The sequence below is a fragment of the Aedes albopictus genome, chromosome 2 (assembly GCF_035046485.1).
Source record: "Aedes albopictus strain Foshan chromosome 2, AalbF5, whole genome shotgun sequence".
Taxonomy (NCBI): Eukaryota; Metazoa; Arthropoda; class Insecta; order Diptera; family Culicidae; genus Aedes; species Aedes albopictus.
Window position 1 is genome coordinate 321,915,086 of NC_085137.1, and position 21,756 is coordinate 321,936,841.

General features: G+C 38.0%; 1 protein-coding gene across 2 annotated transcripts in view; it reads right to left on the reverse strand.

Annotated features, from left to right (window-relative positions):
- Positions 1-21,756, reverse strand: part of LOC109408676 (multidrug resistance protein homolog 49) — a 78,769-nt gene that overhangs the window by 41,473 nt on the left and 15,540 nt on the right. The window contains exon 2 of one of the 2 annotated variants that reach the window (XM_062852374.1): positions 1,755-1,774. The exons of the other annotated variant lie outside the window; for it this stretch is intronic. The gene's annotated coding sequence lies outside the window, so the exon portion shown is untranslated. The remainder of the gene's footprint in view (positions 1-1,754; positions 1,775-21,756) is intronic. 2 annotated transcript variants of the gene reach the window in all.

Consider the following 21,756-nt stretch of genomic DNA (forward strand, 5'->3'; position numbering starts at 1 on the left):
AATTTGATATTTCAAGATCAAACGAATAGCTCGCTGCTATTGGTTAGATCTTACAAGATTTAAATATGATCTGATGATGATGTTCCAGGAGTAAATTTCAGATATTATTTTTAGATCTTTTATCTCTTATGTCAATCAAACCAATATCACATTTTGATCTCAATATCAAAATATGCCATTATTGAGCTCTTTTCCTCTACCCGGGGATTTCCATACTTTTTTATGGCATAAAATGAGAAAACCATTTAAGCAGTGTAAACAAACTAAAAACAAAACTATTCTTTCAACTAAAATGATCTTTGGTATGCATAACAACAAAATTGCTATCTTGATTTTCTTCTCACGAATATTCAGGAAGATTTCTGTGTTGCTGCTTCATTACAACCTCTATGGAAGAATGAAGCATTTCACACAGCAATCGAATACTCATAGTTTGTTCATGAAAATCATAGACCCAACGATTGTGAGTACGAGGAAGTCTTTGAATACCATAAAGCAAACAACGATAACATTAGACATAAACTTAATAGTATAAATTGGAAACTATTGTTAAATAATGAAGGAAGCGTCGATACTGCAGTTGAATTATTTTACAACATTATTTTTAGAATTATTCTTGAAGAGGTACCTGTCAAGAAAAAAAAAGGTGGAACCGCGACTCAAAATTTCCAGCTTGGTACAATAGACAAATAAAAAATTTAAAAAAAAACCGGAAACAAAAAGCACATAAGAATTACAAAAATAACCAAACTAACGAAAATTTGGAAAAATATCTAGACATCTGCGATCAACTCAACTTAGCCATCGACGTTGCATTTGAAGAGTACAACACGAACACTGAAAAAGAGATAAAGTTGTGTCCGAAGAACTTCTTTAATTACGTACAGTCGAAACTTAAATCTAATAATTTTCCATCTTCAATGTATTTGGACCAATGCGTTGGCAATAACTCGGAAGATATTTGTAATCTCTTCGCATCATTTTTCCAGGAAATATATACTTAACTACTACCTTTAGTCGCATCGTGCTAAGGAGCGCGGGTTCGATTCCCGCCGCAGCTGTCAGGAAAAGTTTTCGGCTGTGCCACTGGGCGTTGCATGCTAGTCCGTTGTCTAGTGTCGTACTTCCTTGCCTGAATCCATATCTTAAGCCTTCAGTACACGCTTTGCCAAGTGTGCAAACTTTTCCGCACGCATCAACCAACAGCAAAGCATATGATTGACATTTCCGTTGTTTTGTCAATGTTGAGTTGAGTCCACTGTTGGCCTGTTGGATTATGCGTGCGGAAAATTTTGCACACTTGTTGGCAAAGCGTGTACTGAAGGCTTTACTGTTCCCAATGACAGATTTCGAAATCAATCGAATAGGAAAGCTTCCAAAGATACTGACATTTAGGGTATTGGTTCCCTTCTTAAGCATGTGGCTCCCATTTTCATCCTAAGAAAAACAAAAGATTAAAGCGCTGTCTTTTTTGTTTCTTATTTTTGTATTTTTTGTTAGAAGTGAGCACCCATGAAAACAAAAAGAACGGAATCAATCGGTGCCGTAATCACTTGTTTTCGAATAGGATGAATATGGGAGGGATTACTGATGGCACACATACCCTACCGAAATTTTAAAGTAAGCTTCAAAAAGAACATTACTGCCCTTCTTCGCATGTCAGTCCCATGTTATTTTAAAGGCGCCTACCTTCTGTAATATAACTCTTAATTATTTTCAAAAAAAAAAAATGTATTCAATTCATGCATACCTACCCTTTTCATAACATATCGATCTGTAAGACAAAGCGGAAAAGAAATCAAATTTATTTAAAATGACCTCGTGAGTGACTATCTCGCATTAGAAACAACATGAAATTGGCATGCGAAGAAGGGCATATTAGGTAGGTACTTCAAATGTCGTATGAATAAAAACTCTCATACATAGTAACAAACTCAGAAAACTTCTTTTGGAAACGGCTTGGTTTGTATCCCATCGAACATTGCAACAATTTGTTCTGGCTGTAAATAGTAAGATGTCCTAAGTCTAAACTTATAATAAATACGTCGTAGATCGCTGAGCTTAGAAGCAAGTCATGTCTCCAGTAGGTATGTTAAGTCATAAAGAAATGTTTTGTCCTCCTTGAATTGATCGATCCGTATTATTGCATCACCCATGTAACAGTTGAATCTACAAACTTGAAAGCATTAGTCACCCCTGTAACTGTCTTCAATCGCAGCGCCAAGCTTTATTGCTTGTTCATCAAAAATGCAATCGATTTAGCATTATTACCGCTATTAGCACCTCGCTTAACTCGCAGTAGCAGCAGCAGCAGCAGCAGTTTCTTATGAATGGACTAGAAAGTGAGAATAAAGAAAAGCCCAGCTGGTATGAAATTCCCACAGTCTACTCGTGCAAAAATCACCGTCGTCAGCCGCGAACAGACTGCAGTCACCGGTATCACCCATCCGGCGCGGGACTTTAGAACATCGACAGGAACGCACAACCGTTGTCTGCCACCGCTGAGCTGCCTTCTCGGTTGGTGTTGTATAGATCGATAATCAATTAGTGTCATGTTTCCACTAAGCACCAGTTCCGATGATGCTCAATTGACTTCACGGGACTGAGTCCCTGTTATGTAAGCCCAAGGTTAGTTTTGTGTGCCTATTTGAATCCGCAAATGTAAGGAAGTGCAACTGAAACGAATTTACACTAATGCCAACACGCTAATGAAGCTGTTGCATTTAATGATACTTCGTCAGAGCAACGAATCCCGGTCAGCTAAAAATCTGCGAAGGTGCCGTTATCAGCATACCGCTATCACTATCGACACTGATGAGTCTCTTCTAATCGCCGGTTGTCTAATCAACAGACAACTTAGCTTAGATGCTGGCTAGCATAACCTATTACGCCATCGAACAGACTCGTTATTTCTTAGTTTTCGCACTAAAACGCTTCCGATAATGGCGCTCGACGATTTCGAACAACGGGTCACAAACCTGAGCCATCATTTGCAAACAACAGTTTACGCACGAAACGCTTATTAAGCGAAAACAACCGATAGAAATTATGCGCATAAATGCCACTATATTGACTAACTAGTGGAATTCACAGCCTAGAATGCCATTTGGAAACCAGCTCTCCTAAAGTGCAAGCACCGTCTGAGGCGCTTACTTTAGGAGACGTGGGGGAAAAATTGACTACCCTCCTTTCTTTGATGGAAGAACGATTAGAAGAAGTTATTTTACTGAGCTCAAATATTACTACTTCTTTATTCTTTACAGAATGCCTATAATATTCATTTTTGATGAATTTGAAAAGTATTTAACACTTGTTATGGTATCTCCGTTCAATATAAGAACAATCATATTGGATATTACTGTTGTTCAATTTGGACAACTTTGAAAAGTTCTTCTTCTTCTTTCTTCTTTATGGCTCTACGTCCCACTGGGACTTGGCCAGCCTCACTTCAACTTATTACATAATTGAAGGGCTTTCAACTTAACTTCAACAGTTATTAATTGAAGGGCTTTCTTTGCCTGCCTATGCATGAATTTGTATATTGTGAGGCAAGCACAATGATACATTATGCCCAGGGAGTCGAGAAAATTTTCTCGACTGGAACGGGAATCGAACCCGCCGTCTCCAGATTGGCGATCCATAGCCTTAACCACTAGGCTAACTGGAGACCCCTCTTTGAAAAGTTCACTGATTAAAAAAAACTCAAAATGAACGTTACTTTCAAAAGTTTTAAACATTTGGCCCTATGAAAAATATCAATTTCAGAATGCCACAAAAATTTGCAATTCCTATCTCACCAATCCCCTACCTCAATCATAGCCAGGGGCAACCCCGCTCATCAAGTGTCTCAGTCGTTAATATATTCCCAATCGGTGCTGAAATTTAGACATTCAACACCCATTGATTTCCCCGACTCGTTTACGAATCATCAGTTCTATGACCGCCCGCCGCGAGGGGATTTTCTACAATACCACTGTTGAAACATTAATGAGCTCAACGGTTTAAGTTACCCAGCCTACGCCAAGCCGGCCGGCATGCACGCACGTCTCGACTCGAGTCTCGGTCGACGATATAGATTCTCGCGTTGTTGTCGTTCCTGTAAGCAGCCCGGTAAAGCACGCATTCGCACCTGTTGAATACGGGATTGATCCGAATGAACTGCACTTTCGATTGTGTCATTTCCTTCTGTTGGGTCATTAGCGTGTTACTATAATGCGTCATGATGATCAATAGAGCGACTTGAAGAAAAAAAACTGATCTCTATAGACACCATCAACGGTAGTCAGTTATGACTTACCTTACGGACCGTCCATAAATGACGTAATATTTTAGGGTGTGGGAGAGGAGAGAGTCGATTATTGCTACGAACCATGTATTAGGTATGGGACATTCGATTACGACATGGGAGGGAGGTCGTAACCAAAAAATGTTATGTTATTTGTGGATACTCCCTGACGGTGTATTCATTCCTTCCCGTAAGGAAAGCGTGGAGAATCCAGCGTTCTAACTGGCTCTATAAAATTAATCACAGTTGGTTCCAAAATAAATAATCTAACACAGCGGGTTTCAGATCGTGCAACGCGAAGCCTTGTTAAGTGCAGCGCGACATTTCTGAGCATGCTACAAGGTTGATGAAAAATATTTAAGTAAAAAACGACCAACAACGCGAATGGCTGATAGCAATGTTATACGAATATTGTATCTGCAATTTATTAAATTTAGAAAATCTTGAAAAATTAGTACAAAGCATCTCTGCTGCAACAGGCAGACAAATGTATAAATAAAACTTTAATGAATTTCCTAAAAATCCCAAGGGGCTAATTTGATAGAGAAATAAATCTTATGAATCCATCAAAGATATCCCCAATACCAAAAAACTTACAAGGTATGTTGGGACGTAGTTTTAAGTAACTTTTAGAATCTCAAAAGGATTATGACTAGTATTTTCGTGAATCTGAGTAGTTATCTTTTATTTACCTTTTAAGTTATTTGACTTTTCTGGGAATTTTCCTCAGATGAATAATTAAGTATTTTCAAGTTTGAAAACTGACTTCTATTAACCCGTAAACACCCGGGACGATCTACTTTTGGTAGAAATGCAATATCTTCTTTGTTTTAAAACATTTTACCCCGGATTTTTTTTATAGTCAAGGGGAATAGTTGTGCTAAGAAATGCATGGTACCTCCCCCTTTGCACCCTCCCCCCTTTTGTGGGGTGGCGAAAATACGTGGCTTTTTTTTGTATTTTTTATAAATTCTACATGTTTTTGCTCAAACTTAATCGTTTTGCTAATCATCAATAGTTTTCACTGATTCTAGACATGCAATATATTACTACCCATCATAGTCTGTTGAAGTTTTGGTCCCAGAGCTATTCTAAGGCCTCCAAAGTACTCCGAAGTTTGTGACACAAATCTAACATTCTCAACCAAACTTTATACACGATGAATGATCACAGAACATTGTCTACGGTACTCAAAAAGCCTCAAAGCACCACTAGAAAATTTATGGTACATAAATTGGGTGATCTAGGTCATCCAAACTACTCAGGAGTCCATTTTCTTAAGATCTAAAACATCTACCATCGTTTGTGTTCACTCTGTTCAAGAAATTTAGTCACGTTGATGTCCATTAGACTTCACAATGCTATGAGCAACTTGATATTGTGGTAGTTGGAAATTCCGTGAAATACAAATGGCCTCCTATACACTTTGAAGTTTGGCTTACGATATCTACATACTGTCTCATGCTTAGTTGTGAAATTTTTTCGTGGAATGTAGTCTATAGTGCTGATGGAACCTCAGTGCACATCTATAATGCTTTTGGTACATTCATGGGATATTCCAGGCTTTCCAAACTATTCTGGAGTTAGGAACTTCAAGGTCTACAGGCTCTATTCTTGTTTTTCTTCACTCTATCTGCATAATTCTTTCACGATTGTGTTTGTTGCACCTCATTTTATTACGAGTATCAGTATTTGTTGCTAGTTGGGTGTCCAATGGCATACACATGGACCCAATGTATTTTGAAGTATGGGTCGCAATATCTGTAAATCTTAGGATATTTCTATTGTAGCGAATGCTTGCGGAATATAATCTACGCTACTCTTAGAACCTCATAGTGCAATTCTGATAACATAGCAACATTCACTTGGTGATCGAGGTCATCCAAACTATTCTGGAATAAAGACCTTCATGCTCTACAAGCTCTACTCTTGTATATCTTTATTTTATCGATATACTTCTTCTACGATTACTTCTGTTGTATCTCATAATTTGTTGAGTATTTGTGTTACTGGTGGGTTCACTGACATACAAATGTTCTTTATGGTATTTGGCAGTGTCGGAAATTACCTAAGAATTCCTCTAGGTGTTCCTCGGAAATTCCTCCAGGAGTCCCTTAGAAATTCATCGTGATGTTCTCCGAGAACATCTACGAGTTCCCAGGGAATGTCTCAGGACTTCCCGTGAAATTATTCAGGAGTTTCCCAGCAGTTTCTCGAAAATTTCTTCAGGAGCTATACTCTAATTCCTTCAGGAGTTCCTCAGGAATTACTTTAAGAACTTTTAGAAAAATCATGTAGGAGTTCCTCGGGAATTCCTCCAGAAATTCCCCAAGGATTCCACGGGAGTCTCCCAAAGATTTCTCCAGGCATTCCCTTAAAACTTCTCAAGGAAATTTTCACAAGAGTTCCTCTAGAAATTTCTCCTGGGATTTCTCCGAGAAGTTTTCCAGGGATTCCTCCAGAAATTATCCAAGGAATTTCTCCAGGGATTCCTCCAGCAATTTCTCTAGAAATTCTTCCAGGGATTCCTTAAGGGATTCCTTCAGGAATACCACCAGGGATTCCTTCGCGAATTCCTTCATGGACTCATCAAGGAATTCAGTCAGGTATTCCTCCAGGAATTCCTCCTGAGCTCCTTCAGGAATTCATCCAAGATTTCCTCCAACAACTAATCCAGGGACTTCTCCAGGATTCAAGGTATTCTTCCAGAAATTCTTCCAGGGATTCCTCCAGAGTTTCCTCCAGGAATTCTTTCAGGGAATACTCCAGGAATTCCTCCAGAGAATTTCTCCGGGTAATCTTCCCGGGTGATATCTCCAGAAATGCCTCCAGGATTACCCCCAGGAATTTCTTCATGAATAACTGCTAATTTATGTATGAATTCATCAAGGAATTCCTTCAGAAATTCCTCCACGGTGTCCTCCAGAAATTCTTCCAGGTGTTCCTCCAGGAATTCCTCCACAAAATTATCCCAGTATACCTCCAACAATTCCAACAAGGGTTCCTCCTTAAATTATTTCAGGAATTCCATCAGTCATTCCTCCAGGAATTCTTCCTGGATATACTCCAGGATATATTCTAGAAATTCCTCCAGCAAATACTCCAGGAGTTCTTTCAGGAATTACTCCAGGAATTACTCTACGTATTCATTCTGGAAATACTACAGGAAATCGTCTTGGAATTGTTCCGGGAAACACCCCAGAAATTCCTTCAAGAAATCTATTAGGGTAAAAAATATAATTTGGACATGTATGTAATTTGGACAGGCGCGGCGTTGTATGTCTTGTTCCGGAGAGCTTATGAAAGTAGATACTTCTCAATATCGATTATTTGATCAAGTAGACCCTATTCTGATGACTTACGGTGAAAATACGCTTAACAATTAAGAATTTACTTCAAAATTATCGAAAATGTAAATTTTTTCACTAAAACCCTTCAAATGCACAGGTATGCAAGACGACATACACTTCGCAGTCACATACAATATTCGCCTCAAAATCGTTGAATTAATAATTGTAAGAAATTTAAAAGGCTTATTGCGATGAAAACTGTTCAATAAAGAAGCATTAGGCAGCCAATCTCTTAACATTCATCTAGAACGCTTAAAATAGGCGGTGTCCAAAATACATTACAAGTTTTCTACTGTAAATATATTTTGGTCATCTGACGAACTACATGGGGATGCTGTATAATTGCATACTTGGAGGCGTATTCTGTGGGTCTGGCGATATTTTCTCTATTTTAACTAAAACTGCATTAGTTATCAAAATAGATGCCTGTTAAGCGGAGAAGTTTGATTATTCGTAAGAAAATATTTGTAAATTTATGCTACTTCCATGATTTAGTAGTATTCATGGCTAAACATTGAGATAATTGCCCTGTCCAAATTATATATACCTGAGGGTGTCCAAAACATATTTTCGGTGTCCAAAATGCAATTCTAACAGGCGATTGCAAATTGTTGTTTTCTCAGCTTAAAATGCTTTCGTTAAGGATTTTGTCACCAGGAACTCAAAGTACAGACATATTATAAGCGTATTAGTAACTTTGCGAAATGATCAATTGCTTTCTAAGGAAGCTAGGGGATGATTTATCCAACGTTGTCTTCAGCCTGTCCAAAATACATGAATTACCCTATATATATAAAAATGCAGTGGCATACGTGGGACCGCGCATAACTTGCGAACGGATGGTCCGATTTTGGTCGTCTAAGTTTTGTTCTGTTAGTTTTCACCCAAGGAAGGTTTATGAGGCCAAAAACATGGAAAAAGTGCAAGTTTTTGAAAATCGGGTTTCCATACATTTTGAACGGGGTCTTGGGCGCTTGGCTAGGGACTTGAAACGTCAAAAAACGCAGTAGGCAAGACAAAGTTTGCCGGGGACAGCTAGTATTTTAGGAATTCCTCCAGAAATAACTGCGGGAATTTCAACAAGAATTGCTGTAGGAATTACTACAGGAATTTCTCCAGAAATTCCTTCAATTCTAGTTCTTGCGGGAAATACCTCACGTGAATTCGGAATTACTCCATGAATTCTTACAGGAAATAACTCATGAAATCGTCAATCCTCCAGAAATTCCTCCAGAAAATAAAAATTGAATAAAATGAATTCTAAATTTCCTTGCAGTTCAAGGAAATCCTTAACCTTCCAGGACGCACGCCATCAAGCAGGTGAAACTGCACCGCGCTCGCACTGTATACGACAAGCGAGGTTTTTTGGCAGTGTTGTACTTTTTACAACGGCGCGCGCGCTGAAGGGTTAAGGAATTCCTCTAAGAATTTCCCTGGGAAATTCTTTAAAAATTCCTTCACAAATTACTACATGAATGTTTGCAGAAATTCCTCCAGGGTATTCTCCAGAAATTTCTTCAAGAAATTCTTGAAGACATTCTTGGAGGAATTCCAGAAAAAATTCTTCAAGGAATTCCTGGAGAAATTCCAAGAGAGATTCTTGGAGGAATTCTTGAAAGATTTCTTGGAGGTATTCCTGAAGGAATTCTAGAAGGGATTGTTGAAGGAGTTCTTGGTAGATGTCTTGGAGAAATTCCTGGACGAATTCTTGAAGGATTTCCTGAAGGAATTCTTGGAGGAATTCCCGGGGATATTCCAGTAGGCATTTCAGAAGGAATTTCTGAAGGTATTTATTGAAAAACCCTGAAGGTACTCCTAGAGAAATATGTAATGGAATCCCTGGCCAAATTCCAGGACGGATTCTTGGAGGAATTTTGACATAAATATTAAGGCAGGTCTTGGAGAAATACTTATAAGAGTTCCTGTTGGACTTCTTGAAAGAATTTCTATAAAAATTCCTGGACTGATTCTTGGAGAAATATTCGGAGAAATTCCTGGACGAATTCTTGGAGAAAGTTTTGAAGGAATTCTTGGAGTATTTCCTCGAGAAATATTGGAGGGATTCTTGGAAGAAGTCTCGGAGCAGTTCCTGGAGAAATCCATGAAGAAATTCTCTTTGGAATCCCTGGAGTTGTCCCGGGAGTATTTTCTTGAGGAATTTCTGGATGTTTCCTAAAGAATCTAGGAGGTTCTCGTAAAGGAATTTCTGGAGGATTTTTTAAATGAATTTTTGAAGGAATTTCTTGAAAAATCCCTGGAGAAATTTCTGGTGAAATTCCTGACGGGATTATTGGCAGATATCTTAGAGGGTTCTCTGGTAAAATTCTTGGGGAAGGTTCAGTAGGAGTTTTTGGAATTCTTGGACGGATTCTTGGAAGAATTCTAGGCAGATGTCTTGGAGGAATTTCTGGATGAATTCTTAGAGAAATTCCTTCTGAAGGAATTTTCGAAGATATTTCTGGATATTTTTAGAAGAAATTCTGAAGGAGCTCTGGAGGAATTCCTGGATGAATCCATGGAGGAATCCATGCAGGAATCCTTGGGTGTATTCCTGAAGGAATCCTTGAAGGAATCCATGGAAGAACTTCTAGATAAACCGCTGGAGGAAACCCTGGAGAAATTCTTAGGAAAATTCCGGGAGGAATTTCAGGAAAACTTCCTGGAGGAATCCCAGGAGAAATTTCTGGAAGTACTCTTGGGAAAACATCCTAGATCAGTTTTTAGGGAATGCCTGGAGAAATCCTTTAGGGACTCCCGTGGAGTCCTCGGGGAATTTTCGGAGGAATACTTGAGGAAGTTTCAGAGGGATTCCCGAAGAACTCCTGCATGATTTTTCGAAAGGTTCTTAAAGTAATTCCTGAGGAACTCGTGAAGGAATTCCAGCATAGCTCCTGAAGAAATTTTCGAGAAATTGCTGTGAAGCTCCTGAATAATTTCACGGGAAGTCCTGAGATATTCCCAAGGAACTCGTAGAGATGTTCTCGGAGAACATCACGATGAATTTCTGAGGGACTCCTGGAGGAATTTCCGAGGAACACCTAGAGGAATTCTTAGGTAATTTCCGACACTTCCAAATTCCATAAAGTACATTTGTATGTCAGTGAGTAACAGTAACACAAATACTCAACAAATTATGAGATACAACAGAGGTAATCGTAGAAGAAGTACATCGATAAAATAAAAATATACAAGAGTAGAGCTTGTAGAGCATGAAGGTCTTTATTCCAGAATCGTTTGGATGACCTAGATCACCAAGTGAATGTTGCTATGTTATCAGAATGGCACTATGAGGTTCTAAGAGTAGCGTAGATTATATTCCGCAAGCATTCGCTACAATAGAAATATCCTAAGATTTACAGATATTGCGACCCATACTTCAAAATACATTGGGTCCATGTGTATGCCATTGGACACCCAACTAGCAACAAATACTGATACTCGTAATAAAATGAGGTGCAACAGACACAATCGTGAAAGAATTATGCAGATAAAGTGAAGAAAAACAAGAATAGAGCCTGTAGACCTTGAAGTTCCTAACTCCAGAATAGTTTGGAAAGCCTGGAATATCCCATGAATGTACCAAAAGCATTATAGATGTGCACTGAGGTTCCATCAGCACTATAGACTACATTCCACGAAAAATTTTCACAACTAAAGCATGAGACAGTATGTAGATATCGTAAGCCAAACTTCAAAGTGTATTGGAGGCCATTTGTATTTCACAGAATGTCCAACTACCACAATATCAAGTTGCTCATAGCATTGTGAAGTCTAATGGACATCGACGTGACTAAATTTCTTGAACAGAGTGAACACGAACGATGGTAGATGTTTTAGATCTTAAGAAAATGAACTCCTGAGTAGTTTGGATGACCTAGATCATCCAATTAATGTACCATAAATTTTCTAGTGGTGCTTTGAGGCTTTTTGAGTACCGTAGACAATGTTCTGTGATCATTCATCGTGTATAAAGTTTGGTTGAGAATGTTAGATTTGTGTCACAAACTTCGGAGTACTTTGGAGGCCTTAGAATAACTCTGGACCAAAACTTCAACAGACTATGATGGGTAGTAATACATTGCATGTCTATAATCAGTGAAAACTATTGATGATTAGCAAAACGATTAAGTTTGAACCAACATGTAGAATTTATAAAAAATACAAAAAAAGCCACGTATTTTCGCCTCCCCACAAAAGGGGGGAGGGTGCAAAGGGGAGAGGTACCATGCACAACTTAGCACAACTATTCCCCTTGACTATAAAAAAAATCCGGGGTAAAATGTTTTAAAACAAAGAAGATATCGCATTTCTACCAAAAGTAGATCGTCCCGGGTGTTTACGGGTTAAAAGGTATTTTTCTTCGAACCTCTCTTTCAAAAACATAAATAAATACCGTAATCCGGGGTAACATTGATCAGAATTTTCGATCTTTCTTGAATAATTCTCTTGTTAAAGCAAATGTTACATGATTTATATTTTTAAAACAAGTACTGGCCCTCTGAGTATGTGTTAAGCTATTCGAAAAAGTATTGTGAAACTTTAAATCATGTTAAAATAAGCTTTTTAATCTAATTTTTGATTTTGTAGATTTGGGGTAACATTGATCATGACAGTCATCAATGTTCGTTTGTGTTAAAAATACCCTTACTTACTAAATTCGGGGTCGCTAATTTTGAATATGGTGTCCAAATTTTTACAAGTTATGTACTTTTTTAGTTATTTTGAGAATAAAATCCTCCAAATCGCGAATAACGCCTAAAGGTAGGCAATTTCTTAAGGAATTTAATATACTTTTAATAAATCGTATATTTTATTTTATTTTATTTATTTATTTTTTTTTTAAGAGGCTTTACCGCAATGCGGCATTCGCCTCTATATTTTATTACAAAAAAAGCATTTTCATAAAACTTTCGTTCATTAAATCCATCTCTAGGATATCATATTGAAGTAATACAGTGATTTCTATCCTTATATTGTACCTAGTATTCATGCCAAGCATGAATGTTTGACAATGTATCTCATTGCGTTACGTAACACAGTTGTGGAAAAATCGATTTATTTCAATGTTTATGAAATTCAATTTTGAAGAATAACATGTCATTTAATAGCTAAATAACAGCAGATTACGAAATACCATTCGATAGCAGAAACTGATTCAATGTAAAATACTTGTTTGAACATTTCATGAGGTCGGTCAAGCCGATCAATGTTACCCCACTGATCAATGTTACCCCGGATTACGGTACCTACCAAAAAATAATATCAGTCATTTAGGGATCAACACAGAGCTTCGTCGAGGTCTTGCTGGTTAGAAATACACTGAAATTTAACCGAAAACCAGATTATGACTCTGATAAAGAAACCTTTCCAAATCTATCTTAGAATTGACTTAAAGACAAAATTACCCAGAAGTGCGAAGGATATCAAAACTCCCGGTGTCCTAAAATAAAAGACGAAAACTCGCTTCGGTTTAATAAGATCAGGCACGGTATTCTAATCAGAATTGTACTTTACTTATTCCTTAGAGATAATGAGAAAATTTGAAAAAAATGGTAAATAGTTCTAGTTTGACATTTGATTTCGACCTTGACTATCTGACATACACGGTGAAACAAAATCACTCAAAATTGTGTTATAAGCTAGGGGCTGGAAGCAAGATTTAAAAATTAAAAATTATGTGTTTTCATCAACGGCCAACAAAAACATCGAAACTTAGTCAACATGTAATCTTGAATTATATGTTGTGGTTTAAGATAAGAATCTAGATAGGGCCCTAGAAGCCAATTTAGAGAATTTTAAAATTTCATCTTTTGAAATATTCCGCTTGGCAGTTTTTCCTCAAAAAGTGCACCGCGGGACAAAGGGTTTGGAAATCCCTGATCTAACAGACTCCGGGATCTATGGCCCTAGAACATAAATCCACATAGGATAGTGCCCTAGCAGTAAACTTAACCCACAGAATTTCAAGCGGAAATATATGCAATATTGGAATACGTGTTATGCGTAATAAGAAAGTATGAAAGTCATAATGATAGTGAATGTAGGGTGCGGGCACCGGTTTTGGACAGTCTAAGGGAAATCATTTTTATAAAAATAACCAATCATTCTATGAAAACTACCAATATGTCAAAGGTTTCTATCTATATTTTGTAGGAAACATGCCAGTTTTCAATCAAAATTTATGGTTTTTATAGCTGTAATCATCATGTTACATTAGGATCTACTAGTAAAAAACTCAATTAATACCGATTTATATCGCAACTGGCTGAATACCGCGCTATGGCCAAAACTCCGGACTGGATCCACTTTTTTTGCGATTGAACTGATTGTTCGGCGGGTACTACGCCACGCAAACTACACTTCACAAGCAGTGTTGGTAAAAAGTCAAATTCTCAATTCTCATGGTCGAGTTGTTTCTCGCACGATCCTTGACTCGCCAAACTCACCGCCGAAAAAATCAATATGATAATTTCATTCACCGGAATTGCGTATGTATAAGTGTCCATTTTGCCCCATTTTCCTCTTTTCTGAATTAAAACATATTTTTAACTGATTGCAGCTAACCAACCATTTTTACCTTTCTTACACCCATAAAAAGGGTATAAATACCGCTCGAAAAAACAACTTTCAATCCGAGGCCCGGAGGGCTCGACGAACTGAGCAAATAACTGTATGTGTGTGTATGGGCATGTGTATATGTGTGGTGTGTGCATCATATTGAATTTCTCAGTCCAGTCTTCCGTCAACTGTTTGCGATCTCTTAGCACCAAATGAAAGTTACAATATCTTAGTAGAACCCTATTAAATTTCATTACGATTGAACATTTAATTACAGGGATATCTTTCGAAGAGTACTGGAGAGTTAAACAATTTATTTATTTATTTTTTTTTTTGAGAATTACCATTTGGATGGTCGAGTGGGCTTTCAGCATCAGATCTGGTGAGTTCGTTTCATGCTTCTTTTAAATAATACCGAACGCTTTTCCAAATACTTTCAAGATCATATGTACAAACGTATTTCGTGTCAGGAACCCGCAACTTTTTTATTCATGTTTGAGAAAGCAGGTAATACTTCTTTAGCCTAGGCTTTTGAGCCTGGACATAAGGGGGAAATTCCTATGGTCCATCTTAGGAAGAAGAGCATTGACAAAGTAACATTAACTTTATTATCAACGTCATTCCCAACATCTTTACTTTAGATCTACATACTATACAAAGCATTTGGTACGAGTTGTCTCCGTTCTATAGTCTTACATTAATTTTCAATAAAGCTGCACAGGCTGCTTCAATACTTGTAATGCAATGCAAAGTTTGATAACGACAAGAAAAATGATAAAAGTAGTCGATTCATGACTGTGTAAGTGTAGACTAAGACTAGACTAGAAGCGCCCCTGTGACCCCCTAGATCCCTCCCGAAAACCTTGGGCCACCTTTAAACGCCCATGACATTTCTTGGGACCCCCTGAAATGCCTCTACAACATCCATTTGCTGGCCTCTGTTGCCATAGTACCGTGGTTGTTAGGGGAGACTGGGTAGACTTGATCCTTTTTCTTAATTTATCTGTAACACAGCGTAACAAAAATTAACTTTTGGTCTGTCTCAAGAGCAAACTTATGTGTCTCTGACAGATTTTGGGCCGCTGAATCCGAATCCGGGCTCAGATTTGCTCCAGCACGTCACAATTTTGAGCTATACCTCACGCAGTTGGTAAAACAAAATATTTTACATGAGTCATTAATTTAGATGTTAATTGTCCAATTTATCCTTAGCTTGCTTAAAAATATACTTCCATGCTTAATGGTTTGCAGTCAAAAATGCCCAAAATCGGATATTTTACCCTATAAATTGAGGTATAACTCAAAATTGGGACGTGCTGAAGCAAATCTGAGCCCAGATTTGGATTCAGCGGCCCAAAACCTGTCAAAGACACATAAGTTTGCTCTTGGGACAAAAAAATGTTGCGCTGTGTAATTTTAAAGAAAACACAAAACTAGATCCGTTTGCCATTCTGTAGGCAGGTTAACATCTATAGGACGAAATCAGTGAAGTACTAGATTGAAAGTAGTGAGCTGGATTTTTGTATGGTGAGATGATCAATTCTCCATTTCTGCAATGAAATGGCGCAAACAACGTGGGTTATAAGATTTCTTGACTAATTTGATGCTGTTTGAGCAAAAGTTTAAGTATCAGGTATCAGAAGGCCGGCTCCAGAGGCACGTTATCCTCCATTTGGGACATTTGTGCCATCGCCATACATATGAGCCTATTTCATCATTTACCTGAGGGAGAATGGGACAAGGGATGGGAATTGGGAAAGGGAAAGGTGATGAAATAGGAAGGGGTGCCCTAGAAGAGGGAATGAACGCATAAGCGCAACGAGAGCTCATAGCTCATACCACAACGGGGTTAATCAGTGCTCTGAAAAGGACACTGTAAAACGCATAAGCGTACAAAGAGCCTATAGCTCATTGGAGGTAGCTTGCGACGTCATGCGACTTTCAATATGACATAGAAAGGCACGACATCAAAAGCATCCTCAATATTCAAGAAATCACCCAAGCAAAAACTACGTTTGAGCGAGTGCTTTCTTGAAAACGTATACAACTTTATGTAAAAGAGTCACTGTGGACATCCCAAATTGGGAGACATGTGAGTTCACATGAACAGGCATGTCAGCCAGACGAACATCACAGATGTGATAATCGACAATGCGTTCCGAGCATTTCAGAAAGAACGACGTAACCAGATAAATCTGGAACTTATTCCTTCTTTTTACAACGCACGCACCCTTTCGGGATAAAACTACAGAGTAATTTCATGCCATGAAAATACCAAATAGAAAACTACAAGAGTTCAAAACATGTTTGAAAAACTCAAATCCCTCTGGAGAAAAATAGGATAAAGCCCCATTTGCTCCAGGAGATTTGAAGTAAGCAGAGCTTTTTAGTGCTCGATTCTATAGCTACAATCCTCGGGGTAGAAGCTAAAGATTCGTAGCTATACAAAAGACTGGTTTATCCGAAGATATTTAGAACTTGAACAGGTCTGAGTTCCATTCAGGAATACCTCTTGCGGTCCGCACAGACCGCAGAGGACAAGCTTCTTTCAAAGCAGTAGCTATGGTATACCACAATGAAGGGCGTTGTAATAACAAAACCATAATGAAACTCTCTTGGAGTAGCAATGGAAGCGAGTTATCCATAAAATGTGATCGCAATCAATTATTACAGGTTCCCTAGTTTGTTGAGCAGGGACGCCTGAATACGCAAAGTTTGCGAAGGAACACTCCAAAGTGCAAAAAGGTCAAATTGAGAGTCCTCATCTGACACATGCCAATCAGTCAACTCATGACAAATTCTGCTCATGCAGAGTTGGGTTAGGTGCAATTCTATGTTAAGTTAACCATGAACTGTACTACCTAAGTATTCCATCAAACTGAAGCATCTCAAATCAATGTTTGAGCTACTTCAGATGCCAAATATCAGCGAAAAGATGCTGAAAACAAGAGCTTGCTTGAAGGCATCCATAAGGAAAGGTTGAAACATACTGTTTACGTCATTCTAAAATAGAGCATGTTCGAGGCACGACAGTTCACCTATAATGAAAAAAGCAAAGCTGGGTTCACAAGGTAACCTAAACAGAAGTTGCCCTACGAAAATGAACTTTTTGAAGTAGATCCACTTGGGCTACATACGCTTTTTACGCTGAAAATTGATCTGAGGTTTCCTTGCCGTAGCCACTACCCAAACTAGACAGGATAACGCACTTCACAATCACAGCACAAAAAGGAAACATCAACGACGAACCAAATCGTGGTCAATTGAAAAACGCCAATGGCGAAAACGCATTAAGCGAACCCATATACATAGGCAGTAATGTAAGGTAATTAACAACATTTGAATAACCCCGCCCTTATTTAGCCTCAAATTTGAGACTTAAGAAGGGCAACTGATTATCTCGGAGAAACGCAAGGTCCACTGCACCATTGCTCCGGTTAGCGCAGTAAGGGCGTAATACTGTGGAGGACGCCCTAATTCTCCACAGGCTCCGTTTGTGGTTAGGTTTTTATAAGACCCCCCTAACCATTCATTCTTTGGCACGGTAAGCATAAAGCCGCATAACACCATGAATTAGGGGTCACCTGTTTAGTGGACTCTTACCACTGGATCAGGCGGTCCGTAGTGTTATTTATAGCCAATTGAGACAACCGCTACCGACACTACACAGCTATCTAGGCTGATCGGGAAAAGAAGTTAACATTGATGGTCAACTTCCAAACGAACCTGAAATGCCTCTACAACATCCATTTGCTGGCCTCTGTTGCCATAGTACCGTGGTTGTTAGGGGAGACTGGGTAGACTTGATCCTTTTTCTTAATTTATCTGTAACACAGCGTAACAAAAATTAACTTTTGGTCTGTCTCAAGAGCGAACTTATGTGTCTCTGACAGATTTTGGGCCGCTGAATCCGAATCCGGGCTCAGATTTGCTCCAGCACGTCACAATTTTGAGCTATACCTCACGCAGTTGGTAAAACAAAATATTTTACATGAGTCATTAATTTAGATGTTAATTGTCCAATTTATCCTTAGCTTGCTTAAAAATATACTTCCATGCTTAATGGTTTGCAGTCAAAAATGCCCAAAATCGGATATTTTACCCTATAAATTGAGGTATAACTCAAAATTGGGACGTGCTGAAGCAAATCTGAGCCCAGATTCGGATTCAGCGGCCCAAAACCTGTCAAAGACACATAAGTTTGCTCTTGGGACAAAAAAATGTTGCGCTGTGTAATTTTAAAGAAAACACAAAACTAGATCCGTTTGCCATTCTGTAGGCAGGTTAACATCTATAGGACGAAATCAGTGAAGTACTAGATTGAAAGTAGTGAGCTGGATTTTTGTATGGTGAGATGATCAATTCTCCATTTCTGCAATGAAATGGCGCAAACAACGTGGGTTATAAGATTTCTTGACTAATTTGATGCTGTTTGAGCAAAAGTTTAAGTAACTTTGTTGTTGTATTATTTATTTCTTGCAACTTCAATAGCACAGTTACCCAAACTTTTGCTCAAACAGCATCAAATTAGGCAAGAAATCTTATAACCCACGTTGTTTGCGCCATTTCATTGCAGAAATGGAGAATTGATCATCTCACCATACAAAAATCCAGCTCACTACTTTCCATCTAGTACTTCACTGATTGCGTCCTATTACAAGTTTATACACAACAGAAGGCCTCAAAATTGTTGCTGAAGATTTCAAAACTTTGTTTTGTGGAGGCATGTCTTATGATGCATTTTTCGAAAATGGGTGACACTTGATCCCCCTTTGAGCACATGGTTTATATAAAGGAAAAATAACTCCAGAGGCTTCTTATTCGTTTTCTTAGTAAATAGAGTCTTCCGAATAGAATTTTTTTACATATGTATATAATTGTGTGTGCAATCCTCGAGGGATCAAGTCTCCCCATGTCACTGTTGTGTATAACAAGTTGCAATATTTTAAATATTTTTATAACAGCTTTGTTTGGATGAATGCAATTGATAGTATTTTATTTAAACTATGTGCTGTGAAGTTTTGGCACGATTTGATTCAATTTTTACAAAGTTAATTAGATTTTTACGGAACCGCCTAAAGGATTTTTGAAGGACTTTACCATCAGTCGTTAAAATGTAATGCAATGTACATTCAAAATCACTTCTAGCCAAAACATAATTGTTTGTCCAGGAGTAGTTTTGGAAAAAATATGCTAGAAGAAAATGGTTTTTGATTCCGAGAATATATGGGGGGGAACAAGGCTCTCCAGGGATCAAGTCTCCTCAGTCTCCCCTACTTTTTATTATGCCCTAAATATATTGGTTTTGAATAGCTCTACTTCATTTAAGGCGAAACTGGAAGCATTTCCTTACTTTTTAGTTTTTGATTTTTTATTAAATAACGAAGCAATATTTTAAAAATCGTTTTCGTGCACATGTAGAGTATGGATCAAGGTATCTTCTGATTTTTTTTGTAGTGGAGAATGTTTTTCGTTTTTGCAGAAACCATTTTTGAACAAAATTACACGAAAAAATGGTTTCTGCAAAAATGGAAAACATTTTCCACCTCAAAAAAATTCAGTAGATACCTTGATCCATACTCTACATGTGCACGAAAACCGATTTTGAAAATATTGCTTCGTTATTTAATAAAAAAAAATAACAAACAGAAAAAAATGAGAAAATGCTTCCAGTTTCGCCTTAATGCAGGACATGAAAAAGGTGCATAAATTGTAAGTGCATAATAACAACCTACATAAAAAAGTACGGATCGTGATAGAAAAATCATCATTTTGAAACTTGTTGCATAAATAACTGTTTTAGAAGGTTCAATACAAGACAACTCAATTAGGCGCGTTGTTGTTGTGCTACTTGTGCTGTCGACCACTGACAAAATCTTTAATGATTTAAAACCAATTTGCCTGCATGTTAATCACTGATATCGATCTGATTTACTGAAAACAATATCAAACCCATGAATGAACACAATACCCTGTTGCGTGGCTGTTTCTACGCTGTAGCTCCCGCCATCCAGTGCACATCGCTAATGAAAATCACACCATAGAAGCAGATGCTGATGCTATCAGCTCATCGCGATAAATGATTTTCCCGATGTGGCTGCAATTGAATTATAAGACAGTTTGATAAACAGTGTGATCAACTTCGGCAAGCTAAACATTACTAGAAAAAAAGTTCTCATCGGAAGTTTCCCCTCGATTTTTGCGTGATATAAAACTGTACTCTTCTGGTATCTATCCACACAACAAAAACAACAATCACCTGGGGGAGCACGACGCAGCAAAGTAGTGCAAATTATCCTATAATGCATACGAACAATAATGCGAAATTCATTAGAAATAAAAACCACCCTCCCTCTCGAACAATTATGTAAATTTGCGCTCTGCTTTGCTACACCGGTATCAAACACATGGGGGAAAATCGGCTAGCGATCGGTTTTCGTGCATGTTTTCTGAAATAAACCATAAACGCACAATTTGTGTGCACTTATTAGTATATTATGACTAATATCACTAGGTAAACCTTAAAAATAATGGAGTGTTCAACAGTGTTTGATTATTTGCCTGACAGAAAAAAAACTTAAACATTGAATAGCAATCAACCCATCGCACTACAAGTCGACGAAGATCTGCAGTGCATGCAGATATCGATTTCCATTACGCAATGATTTTGCTGAAGTTAGTTCATACGAGCGCATTGATTCAACGAGTTAACGTGACATGCAAAGGCTAATTACTTAATCCAATTTACTAGATAGTGAGTGTTTCGATAAGACCATTTGATTCAAGTTCGTTGAGAAGTTAGTAATTACTGTAAGGAATATCAACACGAATATGAATTTTCGTTGACGTCTAAATACAAATTAATTATATTTCCATAGTTACACTGCACCCAGTCAGTGTGGCATCATTGCATGTGAGTTAACGATTAATTAGTTGTGAATATACATGAAAGATTCCCACATTCTAAAATTCACAGAAGTGATTTGGTTATAAGTCTATTTATTTTGCAAGCCATTTACCTTTCAAAAAGTAGAACTTCTTGATTCAAAAACTAAGGTAATGAGCAAGATCTGAGGATTTTATTCATTTTAGTGTCGTCTAGAATGAAAGTAGTATTTACCTACAGCATGGTCAAACGTTTTCAATTTGTTTTTCTAAACATCCGTATTGTTCTGCTACCACCACGGTTTTCCTCTATACCTGCAAAGATCAATATTGGACACACGTCACTCGAACACTTCGAGTGCATGATCTGAGTTTAATAAGTGAAGAGAACTATTATAGTTATACCGACCCTACACGCTTCTCAGACTTGATTATACGGGGTCGCGTTCCCAAATTTATCAAATTTATAACATATAGCAACAATGAAAGATCAATCCCCTTGGGGAAGATCCGGTAACAAACCCCGGTGGGAACTTTGGTCGTAGACTGGGAAGGGAGTTTCGCTTCTGCGATACAGGTCGGACTCGATTATCCGGGGGTTCAATTAACCGGGGGCCCGATTATCCGGGGCTCGATTATCCGGGAAAAATGGCTCGATTATCCGGGGAAAACTATGTT